Genomic DNA, 16,233 nt, shown 5'->3' with positions numbered 1-16,233 from the left:
CTCTCGAACGCGCCGATGCTTCGCCCAGGTGCGTGCCCTCTCGTTTCAGAATGAGCAAGAGACGAAGAGGAGAGGCGAAGAAGAAAGCTTGAAGATGGGCTCTCTCAAGGTACTCGCAATTTTTTGCTTGCTCCATTCTTCGAACCTCGCGCGAAACTCGTCGATGAAGAGAGAGAGAGAGAGAGAGAGAGAGAGAGAGAGAGAGAGAGGGAGAAAGAGGGTAAAGAAAAAGGGAGAGAGAAAGAGGGAAAGCCCTCTTTGCATGCTGTAACCCCTTAACCCCTTCTTTGACTTTGACTTTTTTTCATCTTCACTCTTTCCTTTGTTAAATCTTCTTTTTCATTTGCGGACGACTTACTTTGATGATGTCGGTTGTTCGTTCCCAAGATTGAGACGTCCGAATCTTCTACGTACCCTTTTAAGAGAGGATAAGCATTTTCGAATTGCTTTTCGTTCCACTTAAACAAGTGCAACGTTAAGTAAGTACCTTTCCAGGTTTCGTAAGCAACGCTCGTAGATCTATCGGATGTTATATTTATTGGTCATTGTCTTCACGAAGTTTAAGGTCGGGATGAAATCAATTGATACTCAAGTACAGTTTCGAAACAAAGCACTACTTTATTACAGTGACTTTTTATTACGAGGCTAGTAAGTACTTACTAACTTGTGAATTAAGAGGCCTTGAGGACGTAGAAGGCAATGATATTATTTCAATTGTCGGTTCTTCGATTTATTTTTCTCTTGGTAATGAGATAAGACGTATTCAATTAAGCTTTTATTTTTTTCCGGTTTATTTCTTTTTGAAACGAGAAATATACTCGTCGTCATTCGGATCCAAGATGTCCGTCCTCAGTTTAACACGAGTCGTCGACGTAGAAAGTATTTAGTAAGCGAGACGTATAAGTTTCTTGTGTATTTTATCTTATACATATCTTAGAAGTATTATTATCAAAGAAGCACATACTTACGATTATTTTTATCGTTTATACACTTTAATTTATTTGCAATTATTTGCAAGCAAAATTAAATAATTTTTTCAAGTATAATTAATGAACGTACAAAATTGTACGTATTTTATATGAAAAAAAGAGTTATTTTCCCTAATAAACCATGAATAGATTAATTAAACGAAATAAAATCATGGTTAATTCGTTAAATAATTTTAGAAGAATTATAAACGGCAACAACCAAGGAGTTTACATGGGCAAGCAAAATGCATTTCGATTTGTCTTCCTATTCCTTTTAGTTGCAAGAGCCACGCCGATCGCTCGGGGCTTCAATTTAAGCGTACCCGGCTAAAACAATAGGCAGACCTTTCACAGGCTGACGGCCGTCGTTTGGACAGCCCTGGAGGCCGGCATGGAAAAAATAAATGGCCCGAAGAGTCGAAACCCATCCATTGGGTCGCGACGAGGGTGCCCACGAGAAACGAAGGAAAGAGGGCCGGACGACGAAAGAAGGAAGAAAGAGGATGAAAGTGGGGGTGGAAGAAGTGGAAAAGATATTTTGCGAAGAAAAAGAAAAAAAAAGCAGACAGAGAGACCGAGAGAAAGAGAGAGAGAGAGAGAGAGAGAGAGAGAGAGAGAGAGAAACGGAGAAGGTCAGAAAAGGTATATGCAGGATGTAAAGGTGGATGCTACCACGCCCAGAAATGACCTCGAGACCTCTTTTTCCCTCTCTCATTCTCTCTTACACTCTTTCTATCTCTATTCGAAACTATCTCGCGAAGCTCAGATCACAGGCGCGAAAGAACAGTGCACAGAGGTGAGCTAGAAAGAAAGAACGAAAGAAAAAGAGAGAGAGGGAGAGAGAAAGAGAAAGAGTTACAAAGCAAAATCTTTCCAAGGTTGGCGCCAAAGTACCGTGAACTCTCGTCGAGAAGGTGGATCCGAACTTTCGCACGACTTCGAGTGAGCTGTAGAAAAGGAATCGGACGCGGATAATTTACGTCGGCCAGTCAAAGATTCAGATCTTGGATGCTTAAGAGTTTAACGTTTTACATCGATTTTCTGGTTATATGTTCGAATTAATTAATTCGGGCTTCTTGTTGTCGCTTAATATCGTATATTTTATACCGCCATAGAAAATTCGTAAATGGTAAACATTATCGAGAATATCATTAAGGTTAATATCTCTTAAATCATTTTGATTTTCTCATTTGATGCCATTTATCGTTGAACAAAGTTCAAAGTTGCGACGAGTATTTATACTCGGTGAGGAGAACTCGTTAACTCGTTCTTCGAATTAGCTGCGATATCTCAACCCTTTCTTTTCTTTTGCTTTTTTTTTTCTTTTTATATATATATTTTTTTTTATCTCGAAAAGTCCGATCTTACGTCATTTTAGGGATACCAAAGGAGTACTCGGAGCATGGTAGGATGGTAGAAACGAGGCAATAATTTCTACGATTGAGGATCTAATAATACGGTACGGTACCGCGAGGACAGAGAGAAAAAGAGAGAAAGAGAGAGTTTATTTGTTCCGGGACAAGTTTGAGAAATCTTTCGAAGGTATAAAAGTAGTCCTGTTTACGAGAAGATGATTATAAAGTCGGAGTAGCGACTCTTAACGAGGTCATCGGGCGAGGTAATAATAATACGAGTAGCATTGATGTAATTGAGAAAAAGGACAACGGTAGTTAAGGTACACACAGCTTAAGTTACGCATGAATATGATCAAAGAAATCATTTGCAAATTTGGCTTGAGTTGGATGAAAAAGTTTTTGACGTCTTTGAATAGACAAAGTATACACAGTTCGAATGATTTTTATAAAGAAAGTCGACTAATGATACAGGGACGTTGCGTTTCGTCTCCTCTTTGGTGGACCGTCCCGATTAACCATTACTTTATGCGGCGAAAGCGGTCTCTTCTTTGCCGCGTCGGGGCCTAAGCTACTATGTAATTATCCTCGAAGGGTCCTCGAGGGAAAAAGAAAGATGGGAAGGACGAAAGAGTGAGTGAGAAGAGGAGATAGGGGAAGGAGTAAGACGGGGAACGCGAAGAGGATAGTCATGCACCGTCATCGTCTTCGAGTTCGAATCCTACCCTCGACAAGGACGAGGATCGGTCAACCGGTCTTCCTCGATCCTTTACTTTTTCTTCGTAGTTCTATACTTTCTAACGAACACAGTCTTTGCTTCGTTGTACTCTCATAGTTTTTACACAACTAATAGATAAGTTTTCTTACATTCTGCAAAATTCAAAGTTAACGGATATGTTTCTTTGCTTCGAGTAATAATAATGTCGTAGTTTTTATTAGATTAGATTCTCGAATAATTTTTATCTAACAAAGCTTCTAATCGTAGCTTTGGTATCTTAATTATATCGTATAAATTATTTCGCAAATAAAGTTTTCTGTTTTTAATATTAAGATTTTATCCAACGTTTAAAGGCAATCAAAGGCTCAATCTTCATGGTTAAGAAGGAAGTAAACAGAATAGAAAGAGGAATAAAGAAATAATAGAAAGGGAGATGTAATTGTTAGACTAGAAGGCCCATTACAAGCTAAAATTACAGGGCTGTCTGAGCCTTGTAGGAGTCGGTCTCGAAGGATAACGTAGTCCTATTTTCGACGCATTCCAAGAATAGCATTATGCTAGCCTTTGCCTTTCAGAAAGTAGCGCGATGTCATTTTCTAAGAGAACGACTCGAGCTAATATCTACTCGTATGCCACCATCTAAGCAATAATCACAGATAAATTCCAATCCCATATTACCGTCCTTATACCCCTCTCTCCCTTTCTCTTTCAAACGAACTAAAATCACCAAGCAGCTTAGAGAATTAAGAATGAAGGATCGCGTTGCTTACGTGACCGGTGTTACGTTTGAATTTCAATTTCGTCTTGTAATTCGGTATAGGCGTTATTATGGGCACGCCTACTTCTTATTAGTACCGGGCAAGGAATAATTAACTTTGTTAGATAACGCGAGTAAAATTTGAAGGGAAAGAATTTCAACGATTTCAACGAATTTTCTTCTCTTTATATTTCTCTTTAATTATTACCATTTAAATCATTTTTTTAACAACGTCAAATACGTTCCAACGTTTACGAAAATTTCCATAAATTCATAATCAAAAGACTCATTGATCCTTCGATTGATTCGAGAAAAGAATGTCGCCGAAGGGTAGACTGACGCCGACACGGTGTAACAGAATTTCACGATATATAAAGAAGAAAAGACGTAAAAGAAAGAACATTCGTGTGTGTGTGTGTGTGTGTTAAAGAAAGGGAGAGAGCGATAGATAGACAGACAGAGAGAGAGAGAGAGAGAGAGAGACACATCAGTAGCTCGAGGGGGCAAGGAACGAGTAGGTACGCTACGACGAGCCGTGAAATCCGAAGTAGCGACGACAAGGAAGAAGAAGAAGATCGAAAAGAGGGTGTGAGAGTGATGTTGCTGGTGGTGGTAGTGACTAAAGGTCGCAGCCACTTTTCGCAAAAGTTTCTTGTCATCGAAGCTACCGTGGCGCGTATCGCGACGTGCCTGATAGCCGATGGTAATTGAGAATAATAGCTGCTGGATCGGCCCTCCCTTCCTCTTTCTCTCTCTCTCTCTCTCTCTCTCTCTCTCTCTCCCTCTTTCTTTCTTTCTCTCTATCTTTTTCTTACACACAAGACGACACGCTCGTAAGTGCATTCACCCTCCGGCGGCACACGTTCTCTCTACAAGGGAAAAGAAAGAGAGAGAGAGAGGGTGGGAGGGAGGAAGGGAGGAAGGGAGAAAGAGAGAGGGAAAGAAACAGGGAAAGAAGGGAGGGTTTCCTTCTCTAATACTGTGTAAACCTATTTGCTGTAAAATTACTCTCTGGTGGCATCTCTTGGCCGCTACCTTGCCTCGAGCTCATCGTACACACAAGATAGAGAGAGAGAAAGAGTGAGGGAGAGGATGAGTGAGAGTGAAGGGGGATGAGAAAAGAAAGGCGGATCTTCTTCTTCTTCTTGGCCTTCTTCAACGCGATTTCAAGATTCTCTTTTTCCTCTTCTTTCTCGCAGCTCCCTCCTTTTTATGCTCCGCCGCGGAAGCCGTTTTCGCGCGTGAAAATAATCAAGAGAGAGAGAAAGAGAGAGAGAGAGAGAGAGGGTGAGGGAGGGAGGAGAAATGGACAGTTTACTCGTAAGACCATCCCGCTGACTTCGCTGATTTTTTTGATTCTTTCTTTGTTTGGATTTGGCGAGAACGTGTTTCTCTTTTTTTCTCTTACTTTCGCTCCTTTTTCTCCCTCTATATATATGTGTGTGTATATATATATATATATCTTTTCCTTTTTTGAATGGATCGTTGCTTAGCACCGTGCTTCGTGTTGGACGAGCAAACATTCGCGGTTTGCAGTTGAATTTAACGCTTTGCCGAGATGCAAATGAGTCGAGATGGAACTCTCGTTTTGTTTACCGCTCAACACTCGTTGCGAGTATTTTTTTTTCTTTTTTAGATGAAAATTTGGTTTTTACTCGCGTTCAAGTTGTTTTCTACGTTGATAATGTAACTACATAATATTTTGACGAATTCGTTTGTACTCGTATGTTTTGCTAAAACAGCTGTTGCAAAGCCACGCGTAATCTTATTCGCGATAGTAAAAGGGCAACTAAGAAAAGGAGAAAGAAAGAGAGAGAAAGAGAAAGAAAAGGATTGTGGCTCGTATTAGCTTGGCATCAAAGTATGAGAGTGCGACTAATTTGGTAAGCGAGCGTCAAGCGAGTCGAAATCGCTACCGCAGTCATAAATCATCGCGAAATGCATGACGCAACGCTATACGCTCTGTATTTTTGTATTTGCTTCCTTTTTTGTAGACTCTTTTACAGTATAGCGATACTTCGGCCAATGGTCAATGATCTTCGAGCTTCAAGAAGAAAAACATTTCATTTAAATTCGTGTTAATTTGCGAAGGAGATAGAAAATAAGAAAAGTGTGTGAGTGTGTGTGTGAGAAAGGACACGTATTTTATAGATAATTATGCATATGTATATTTAAAAAATATTTACACAAAAGTATAGAGTTAATTAGATTTGTGTTGACTTTTCTCTCTTTAATGTTTAAACTGCGACGTCTCTTTTAAGAAAGTAGCTTCGTGACCTACTTATATACTGTTTTATACCATATAGTAAGTACTTACGTAAGTATTTACAATTAGTTATGCTCATTATTACGAAGGAATTCACTTGTACTACTTCTTTTTTTCAAACTACCATAAAGAGAAGAGAAAAAGATCGGAAATGTCGATCGTGGGATCTTTTCTCAGGGACGAATCGTTGGTGGACGTAATGACAACAATAATTCCATAGGGTAGTGTGAACTCGGCATTTTTGCCGGCTGTCGCTGAAGCATTCTCAATCTGTCATCGAGCTCGGCCCTACTCGCCTTCGAGAGACGACTATTAATCAGTTCGGTCCGGTCGGTAGTCCCTTTAAACGGATTTAAAAGACGACACCGACAAAGGGCGGCTTTTTCGCTCAACCTTACTCACCCCACTTCTATCCTTACCAACGCGACGCGATGGCATTTCATCCCCTCTCGAGAACCTTTCTACCTCTGCGGAAATATTACGTCTTACCCACGCTCTGCTTTCGACTCGTTTCTTTTCCTTTCTTTAACTTCCTTTTCTAGAGTCCGTTTCGTTCAAAACGTTCCTTATATTTCATCGTTCTTCCCGTCTATACACGAGAAATATTTTTATTTCTTCAATTGATTATCGATTATAGAGATATTTATACCTATAAGATATCCGAATCGACGTTCTCATAAATATGTTCTCACTTTTAATATTTTCTTTTCTTCAATCGGAAGGTTTAATAGCTGAGAACGAACATTGCGACAAATCACAGAGTATTGTCGAACGATAGCCTGCCGATATTCGTTATCCTTCTCATAATAATTACAACGAGGAGGTATCGGCCGGTCGATGTTTCATTGGCTCGTCGCCATAGTTCTCATTTTTTTTTTCTTCGACTTCGTATACATCCAATCCTCTCTAACCGCCTCTCAGTAATTACCTTTCCCCTCCTTTTTCCTCTCTCTCTCTCTCTCTCTCTCACTCTCTTAGCATCTCACGCGCTAATCGAATCTCAACGGTGGTGCCGTTAGGTTCGCCGCGGCATGGAACACACAGCACGCATACTTACACGCGCGTATACAACATTCTCTATGGAAATACATGGCACGATAGAGGAGACGCCATTAGACGACTCTTATCGAAGCTGAGCATACGATGCTACACCGGAAAATAATTTCACTCCCACGCGAAACGCGCGAACTTTGATCTACCATTTTGTCACGTATATTTCACCTTTAAAACGTCAAATGATTTTATTCGAGATTTGTACGGTCTTTAGCTGATGAATTACACTTATCTCGTTAAAAAAAGAATTTATCGAAATAACGGGAACGAATTTTTTTATTTCATTTTACTTTATTTTATTCTTTTTTTATTTCTTTTTTGTTTATTTATTTATTTATTTATTTTTTTTTTTTCGTGTAGACCTACATATGAAAATGATTTCTTGAAAAGTCATTACTAAAATAGCGAAATAGCGAAATATTTATGAAAGGGTTTGCCTGGATACCACGCTAAAAGCGTTATTATAAACGGTCTACGAACTTATCTTACGAAATCCAGTATAATTTTGGTAGGTTAGCATTTGGCCAAAGTTATGCGTTAGCTACGCCGCACCTCATTGTCCTTCCGGCGAGGAACCATTTTGCCTTGGAGCGATCCTTTAACGACCGGCCTGGTTATTGCGAAAGGAGGAACCAATGTTTTCTTTTATGACTCTCGTTTTCTGTTTGCACACACAATACGATTTATATATATATATATTATATATATGTATGTATAAATATAATTAGCTAATATGATAAAAGATGAGCAGCTGCTTTAAGATTCTCGAAAAATTTGTAGAAAAATATAGTTAATTTCGAAATTTAAATTTAAATATGTCCATGATGTAGTCGATCAAAAATAAAAAGAAAGATTTTATGATAAATTGAGCATCATCGAATTATCGTTGTGTCAGCAAGGTACGAATCATCGCTCGAATACGCGAAATCGGTCTGCTTATCTCACGCTTATTAAATCGACGTTCTTTCGATAACCTTCTTTCTCACTCTTTATCTTTCTTCCTTCCTCTCTCTCTTTCTCTGGTAAGAGATCGAAACGAGGCATCCGATCGATCAGTATCTCGAATCGGCACCGTAACTACAACGTCTCGCCGTCTCGTACATAGAATCACGCGAATGTCTCTCCTAACGGTACCAGGACACGAGGAATCTGGTTGGATGTTAAGAAGGAAGGACGTCAGCGTGTGTCGATCACGGATCGACTTGGAAAAGAAATTCGGAGAAGGATCGGATAACGATGATGACGATCGCGTTTATATATTATATATACATCCGAATGATTTTACGATGGCTTGTCAAAGAAAAAAAAAAATTTACAAGCCATATTGCACAAAATGATATTTATAGATGTTTAATAAACGAAGGAGAGAATATAGAAGAGGGAATATAGGTATAGAATTCGTCTGGAATCATTTTTCTTTCAGTAATTTCTTCATCTTATTTGTACAAAGAAAAAGAATTGAAAGTATCACGAAAGGGTTTCATTTGTCTTCGTCGTTGGCAGTAATGAGTAAGCGTTTAAAATGGCAAGAAACAAGTACGAGTAAACATCGTAGGAATTTGTTGGATGTCTCAAAGAATGTCTCAAGTAAATGATACAAACGTCAAGTATAATTATCGTGATGTTTATACACGGGTGAACGGATGAATGTGAGATCATGATTTTTAGTAGTACTCCCTTTATTGATAAGTCTGAGATTAATCGTGTTAATCGTTTTATCGACGGCCATAACTAATCTCATCGTGTATTTGAAAAAAATCTGATTAAAAAAAAATTTCTACCAGTTTTCTCGATTGACGAACACAAGGACGAAAATGAAAAATTCGATTCTCGTTGAGTTAACGAGCTTGCGAGCTCGAGTTAAAAGCCTTACGAAGGGCTACGCGAGGATTAAGATATCACGGGGATTACTACGAGCGCATTTCGAACGAGTCAAGAAGACGTTGCTGAAGAAAGAGGAGAAGGATGAGAGGAGGCTTAATGTGCATCAATGGTGTATTAACATCCCTTAGGAGCGGACGACTAATTGCATAAAGCCGTATAATCCGCGAGATTTCGCTTAACAAAGCCGCACCGCGTTGGATTATATCAATTAGAGGCTCGTGCAAGAGTCTTGGAGAGGGAAGAATGAGAAAAAAGAGAAAAGGAAAGAGAGAGAGAGAGAGAGAGAGAGAGAGAGAGAGAGAGAGGGAGGGAGAGAGTAAAGAGAGAGTAAAGAGGGTTGTTGCGAGAAGAGGTTCTAATAGTTGCGCTTGTAACGCCCGTAACTTGTATTAAGTGTTACCGGTTGGTGTGCGACAAGAAGCTGATTATAATAATCCCGTTTGTAAGACTAGATAGAAAGTTTCAAACCAACGCTTTTCTATAATTGCAATAGGTCGTTTTCTATTTAGGAAAAAAAATTTCCTTCAATAAATTTTGCCTTTAATAATCTTCCATTTAACCATGTAGCTTTTAAATGTTTACCAGAGTCTTATCGATGTATTACATTAATTCTAACGTGTAGTAGATATTTCAAAAGATAACGATTTATCTATGAGAGAGGAATCGTATTTTATGAAAATTTTATATAATATTTTTACAAGAGGGGTACGATATAAAAGGTAGAAGAAAGAAAATCAAAGTTGGTTCATCGCGTTGGATATGAATTTAATAAACGAATCAAATGCAATTAGGGCCTGGCCAATAGAGCGAAGTGAAAGGGAGGCGAGACAGCATCGATGAGGTATACGTACATACATGGGCGTGAGAATGAAATATTGTAATTCATTTGGCGCCTCCGGGCTTCGGTAAGGATGCATTACTCGTTCGTTATTGCGCGATAACGCCGAAAATGCCTTGGAGCTTCGCGTGTGCGAGAGAGAAGGAAGATCTTCTTCGCGTTGGAAAGAAGGAATGACCTCAGATGGATATCGGTTAATGGCTTTTTTCGAGCCCTCGTGAAAAGAGAGTCAAGGAAGTGAGGGAGAAAGAAAGAGAGGGAAAAAGAGAGAAGAAGAGAGAGAGAGAGAGAGAGAGAAAGAAAGAAAGAAAGAAAGAGAAAGCAGCAAAGAATCAGAAGCAACATCCGACTGGTTAGCGCTGGACCGAATCTTCTCTTTTTCTCTCTTTCTCTCTCTCTCTCTCTCTCGTCTTCTTCTCCTTCTCTCTCCTCCTCTCTTGTTACTTCTTCAACTCGTTGCACATGCAACTTCGGTAGGAAGGACGACGACTAGTCGGGACCAGGAACTGTTTAACATACGATAATACTTGATTTTGTCCCTTTGCCTCTTGCCTGTAACACGTGTGATACAGTGACGTAGTGCTGTTGCACGTTTGTCCACCTCGCCTCGATAAGAGAATTTCTCCTTCTCTCTCTCTCTCTCTCTCTCTCTCTTTCTCTCTCTCATGCTTTCGTTCTTCTCTCTTCTTCTTTCCTCACGGGTGCGTGCGTTTCCTCCTCCGCACGCGAACAACGTCGAGAGCTCCGGATTAGCTATCCTTTAAGCCCTTCGAGCGATGATGGCCCTCGCCAGCCCTCCCGTCGTTCCCTCATGAATTTGCCATCTGTTGTCTGCGAAGTCTCAAATTTCTTTCTCGAAAGTGTATCCGAGTTTTAATAGGGCGATTAACGACCCGTTAATGAGGCTTCTACGTATATGAATATTTTAAATACTTTCGTTCTTATTATTAAGACGTGGCAATTTGACGTTGAAGGATATTCGCGAAATTCCCTCTTGATAATGAAATAAGAGAAAGTGGAGAAAAGAAACAAAGAAGAATAGTACAATAGTTTAGACGGATTTATTAAATATTAGTGGGATTAGTTAACAGCGTGGTATTAACATCAAAGTGGTATTCAATTTTGCATAAATCTTTCACTCGAATTTTTTTATTCTTGCGATAAATACGTCTGAACTATATCGAAGTTTAATTAGAAGGGTTAGAAGAAAAGGATGAGAAATTCTTCTTCTTAAAAGGATCATAGTCGATCGCAAAGAAAATTGTAGACGGTGCATTACTAATTAAATGTTATCCATCAAAGCTCCTTAGTTTCTTTCGGACTCGTTTGTACCTTAAGTAGAATTATAATCATGGTTTAATCGATCGACGTATCGGAAGGCCTAGAAATTTATATGAAAACATTATGAAAGCAATTGAAATTTTATACGAGGTTATTAGAGGTAATTGAGGAGGAAGTCGAGCGATGCGTTCGTTGAAGAGTAACCAACCTATTCGCTTCTTAGCTATTCGAATCTCTATCGCTTTAAGTCGGAACTAGTTATCCGAGTAATTTCAATAGGAAACGTGCTATGCATTTTCATGAAATATTAAAATGGAACGGTCATCGTTTGTTAAATCATACACGAATTATTATTTATTTATTTTGTTGTAATTAATCTATAGCTTTACCAACGATTGGTTTACCGTCATATTTATCAATATAAATTATTAACAAGCTACCTTGTTTTTAAATTGCCTCAGAAAATCGATATTAACATTGGAGTATATATTAGGAAAATATTTATTTACAAAAACATATACAGTAGATAATTACGTGACGATACGACCTCAGAGATCTAAGTATGTATATAATTACGTAGCAATGTGACCTCTGTTTCCATTTCTTCTGCGCTTTGTCCTTTCGTCTTGTTCGTCGTGCCAGTCGTTCTAAGATCGTAGTAGAGTAAGCATCGCGTGAGACCGGAGCTGAACGATAAACTTCCATCCTTGGTTTTTCTTTTTTCTCTTCAATGATGTAAGTAACTCTCTTATATCGAATAAAATATATAATTATATCTAATTTTAATTATATCATATATGTGTGTATTAATCAAAAACTAGTGTATTAATCTGGATAAAAATCTAATACATCGAAAAAGTAGGTTAATCAATATCTCAACCGTTTTGATCAATCTCAGTCAGGCACGTAAATTCGATATATTATCTGGGACTTATCTTCTCTAAAAATTTTCGTTTATGAGCTCGATAAAAAAGAAAAAGAAAAAAAGTACAAACGATATTTGAACGATATCGATCCGATTAAACCCTATCGATAGGTATTTTAATTTTCAATTTTCACTCTCTCCTTCGCACGAAGCTTCGAAAGGAGGAACGAGTAAGAAGTACAGAAGAAAAAAAAGAAGAAGGGTTGCAAAGAGGAAGGTTTCTTCGTAGAGTAGTTTCGCATCGTGCGAGAGCATCGACTCATTAATCTCCCGTGGTAATTGCGACCATATTCCGAAGGAGCCAAGCTAAGATTCCCTCTCTCTCTTCTCTCTCTCTCTCTCTCTCTCTCTCTTTCTTTCTCTCTCTCTTACACTCTCTCTTTCTTCATCTTCTTCGTCTTATTCCACGTCATCCATGGCAAAGGATAAAAAGTAAGGACGGTGTACTCAGCGGGGAGGACTTCTCGATAGCTGTCCGTCAATGCGCAGATCGATCGTCAATAACGACTCTAAGAAGGGCCGCAAAGGAATCGGCCCTTTTTAGTGTTGATCCTTTTCTCTCTTTCTTTATTATTATGTTTTTATATTCTTTCTCTCTCTCTCTCTCTTTCATATTCTCTCTACATTTTCGATCTCGTATTTTATATTTTTATGTTAACAACGTAACGAAAATATTTAATATTTCATTTTATAATTTAGGTGTTATATATTACGTATAATTTCTGCCGTAATATCTGCTTAATTTCGAAACAAAGAAGGCAAGACAGAAAAAAGAGAGAGGGGGAATTTCCAAATACACATCACGTAACTATTATGACTCATCGAATAATTTCCTTTTCTTTATTTAATGCCTTACTCGGTTTGTTTACTAGCGAATATACAACAAAGAAACTGTACGTGTTGAAGCGTGTTAGACTCAGGTCACAAGGACAAAAGCTATTTACGTTCGTTTAGGATATTAATTCGTCGTACTACTTCGGAGATTTAAGACACTTTTCCAATCTATTTAAAACGAAATAATTTTTACTTAACAAGTCGTATTTCTTAAAGTGCATTTGAAAAATCGTGTTTTCAAGAAAATAGTGTTTAGTGAGCGCTATTTTGCATATAAAATTAAGTGTGATAAGATAAAACGTTTAAGAGCGATTTTTAAGTCGTACAAATTCACAACAATTTTGGATTCTTACGAAAAGAGTGAACTTCAGGGAACTTCATAAATAAATAGTAAGTAATAAATAAAAGAATGAATTATTTTCGGTTATTATAAATTTGATAAGTAATTAACAAATCGCTTATTTATAAGTGTTTTATAATTTAAAGTAAAACATTATAAATTTAAGTATTACAATATTAAAGTATTATAATATTACAATTATTATAATATTAAAGTACAATATTATAAAAAAAGTAAAATTTATAAGAATGAAAATGATTGAATAACAACTACTATTATCAGCGTAGCGTAATATCGTAAAGTAAATAATTTTACTATATCAATTTACCACTGTATCAACTAGCTCGTGTAGTTTCTAATCGATAAAATTCTCCGTCTTTCTCTCTCCTTTCTCATCATCATTATCGTCGTCATCATCATCGATAGATTAAGAAGACATCGTTTCTTGTTAATGGAACTTCACTTGTCAACTATAGGTATTTAACTATACACCACTTGTTTCTTAACTATCTTTCTTTCTCCTTTATCCTCATCTTTTTTTCTTTCTTTTTTTTTTCTTTTTAACATTTTTACTTCAGCGAATTTTAATTCGGCACCATCTCCAATATTAAGAAGGCGTCATTTCTTAATTGTGTTCGCTGCCTATCAGCCTTTCTCGAGGGATGGTAAATTAATTATGAGCTTGCATATTATTTGAATGATCGTTGGCTGCCGATCCTCCTCCTATTTCTCTAACCCTCTCTCTCTTTCTTTCTTTCTCTCTTTGTCGTTCGTTCACTATGCGGATGCCGCGGTCACCATTAATTATCAACCAATGTAATGACCCGAACGACCGATCCTCTTTCTCTTTTTCTCTTTTCGGTATTTTAACGATCGTCCTGCTCTCTACGAAGGGCCACCTGTAAAATTTGTGCGCGATAATTTTCTGCAGACTTGCCTTGCAAAGGAATACGCTAAGGAAGATAAGCTGGAGTTATACGAGTTAATCCTGCGATTCCGAATGTATCTTTAGAAGAATGAAAGGGAGAGAAAGAGAGAGAGAGAGAGAGAGAGAGAGAGAGAGAGAGAGAGAGAGAGAGAAAGAGAGAAAGAAAGAATCGTTGTTCTCGAAAAGCAAGCAAAAATCGATGGGAATACGAGCGTTAAATAAAAAGTTTATCGACCTGTATTCGAGCTTACTCGTGTGATCATTTTTTATCACGTGTCATTTTTTTTTCAAATGAGTGAATTTGGTGATCGCATGATTACCGTGATATTGTTTAATAAATATTAAGGAAAGATTCAAGGTTATAGGTAAATAAAATTAAGTTCCAAAATAGATAATTAAAAAGATACATAAAAGATAATAAAATAAATAAATAAATAAAAATACAAAAATATAGAAAATCAAAAAGAAAAAGAAAGAAGGAACGTCGTTCGGTTCTAATTCGATAGTGTTTGAAGGTGGATGTTTCCTTCGGGCAAGGAATAGCAGATCATATTGTAGGTACGTATCTTCCTAAGATCCAGTAGTGAAGGGGGAGGATAAGATAATAAAAAGAGAGTAGAAAGAAAAGAAGAATAAGCGGAAGCCACACGCCGGCGGCCGACAAAATGATCAAAAGGCAAATTTCATACATTATTTTCACTTTAATGCTACCGTATCGCAATTTATGGAGGGGGTCCGGATTTATGCCGGGCAACACGTACCTACCTATATAGGTACGCACCACGGGGCCTAATCTCGTTCGAGTCCAGGACCGGAGGAAAACACCGGCTGCATCCATGGTTTCTCTTTACTTTATAAACAAGAGGGACGACGCTTGTATGATCGGCACGCGACGACGAAACGATGAACACGTGCTACTTCGATCATAAAGTATATGGTACTTATTTACTTCCTATCGACATTTTTTTTAAACGTGTCGTTTCTGTTAACCATAGCCGATAAGTACGACTCAAGGTATCCTTGTATTTTCTCTTTTTCTTCTATTTCTTTGTCTTTCTCTTTTTGTCTTCGCGAAATCGAAATGTTAAGTTACTTGTGAATGATGTAACACGACGTCCATCCAGCAATACTCGTCTAGTTCTTTTAAAGTCGTTCGTTACGGTTCGTGAATTTCTTTCGTGCGGATAGAATTGCGGATAGAGAGGTATAGAAGAATCGGAGAACAAGAACTATCCAATTAGTATGGAATGTACGCTAAACCGCAAAGTACGTAACCTAAGTACAGGTGGAAGAGAACGATTAGAGGCAAGAAGTTCATCGATCTAGTTCGAAGAGAATCGACTAGATAATACGGTGTTCTTGCTTTCGAAAGGTTACCTATGTAAAAGGAAGAAATAATATCTAGTGGACATGGGCCATATGTTACGAAGAAACAAATTACGTGAACGAATCGAATTACAATAAAATAGAAAAGAAAAAAAAAAAGAGAGGAAACGATCTACTAAGGATATTAAACTCGAACGATTTCCACTCGTGGCGGTTCCTAACGCGTTCGATACTACTTCGTCCTGGGGACCGCCAGGATCTTACCGCGATTTCGCATATAAACTCTCAGATTTGCGGTCCATCGTGCGACCGTGGTTTTGCCCTTTCTCTTTCTCTTTCTAACACGTTTCTCTCTATCTTTCTTTCTTAAACTCTTCGCCATCGTTGGTCGATTGGTCGGCATTCCAGACGCGGCTAATACGACCGTTACGTTTGTAATAACGAAACGCCGAACCTCTAAGCGACTGGCATTAATTAAGAAACGGCCTGAGCGACGCGAAAAAATCTATACCGAGAGGACTCGAAGCTCTCTAAAATCATCCTCCTACCGTTTTCAAATTGTCCATTCTATCCTCATTTTCCTCTCCTCCCTCGCTACTCGATCTAAATTATAGCTGGCCTTTAAATTCTCTTGTTTCTTTCCCTTTCTCTCTTTTTTTCTCTCTTTCTTTCTCTATCTTCCTCTTTCTCTCTTTATTTCTCTTTGAGATAAGAAACTCATGCGATCTCCGAGGAGACCTTTCCTTTTCTCGAAAAAGCTGAC

General features: G+C 38.1%; 1 protein-coding gene across 2 annotated transcripts in view; it reads left to right on the top strand.

Moving 5' to 3' along the window:
* The window catches only part of LOC122633109 (protein dachsous), a 275,156-nt gene that overhangs the window by 98,585 nt on the left and 160,338 nt on the right, over nt 1–16,233 (top strand). Inside the window, exon 1 of one of the 2 annotated variants that reach the window (XM_043820654.1) lies at nt 10,531–11,852. The exons of the other annotated variant lie outside the window; for it this stretch is intronic. The gene's annotated coding sequence lies outside the window, so the exon portion shown is untranslated. Of the gene's footprint in view, nt 1–10,530; nt 11,853–16,233 lie in introns of those variants that run through there. 2 annotated transcript variants of the gene reach the window in all.

The sequence above is a fragment of the Vespula pensylvanica genome, chromosome 11 (assembly GCF_014466175.1).
Source record: "Vespula pensylvanica isolate Volc-1 chromosome 11, ASM1446617v1, whole genome shotgun sequence".
In the NCBI taxonomy this organism is placed as follows: domain Eukaryota; kingdom Metazoa; phylum Arthropoda; class Insecta; order Hymenoptera; family Vespidae; genus Vespula; species Vespula pensylvanica.
The sequence above is the reverse complement of the archived record's forward strand: the minus strand, read 5'-3'. Positions and strand labels throughout refer to the sequence as shown.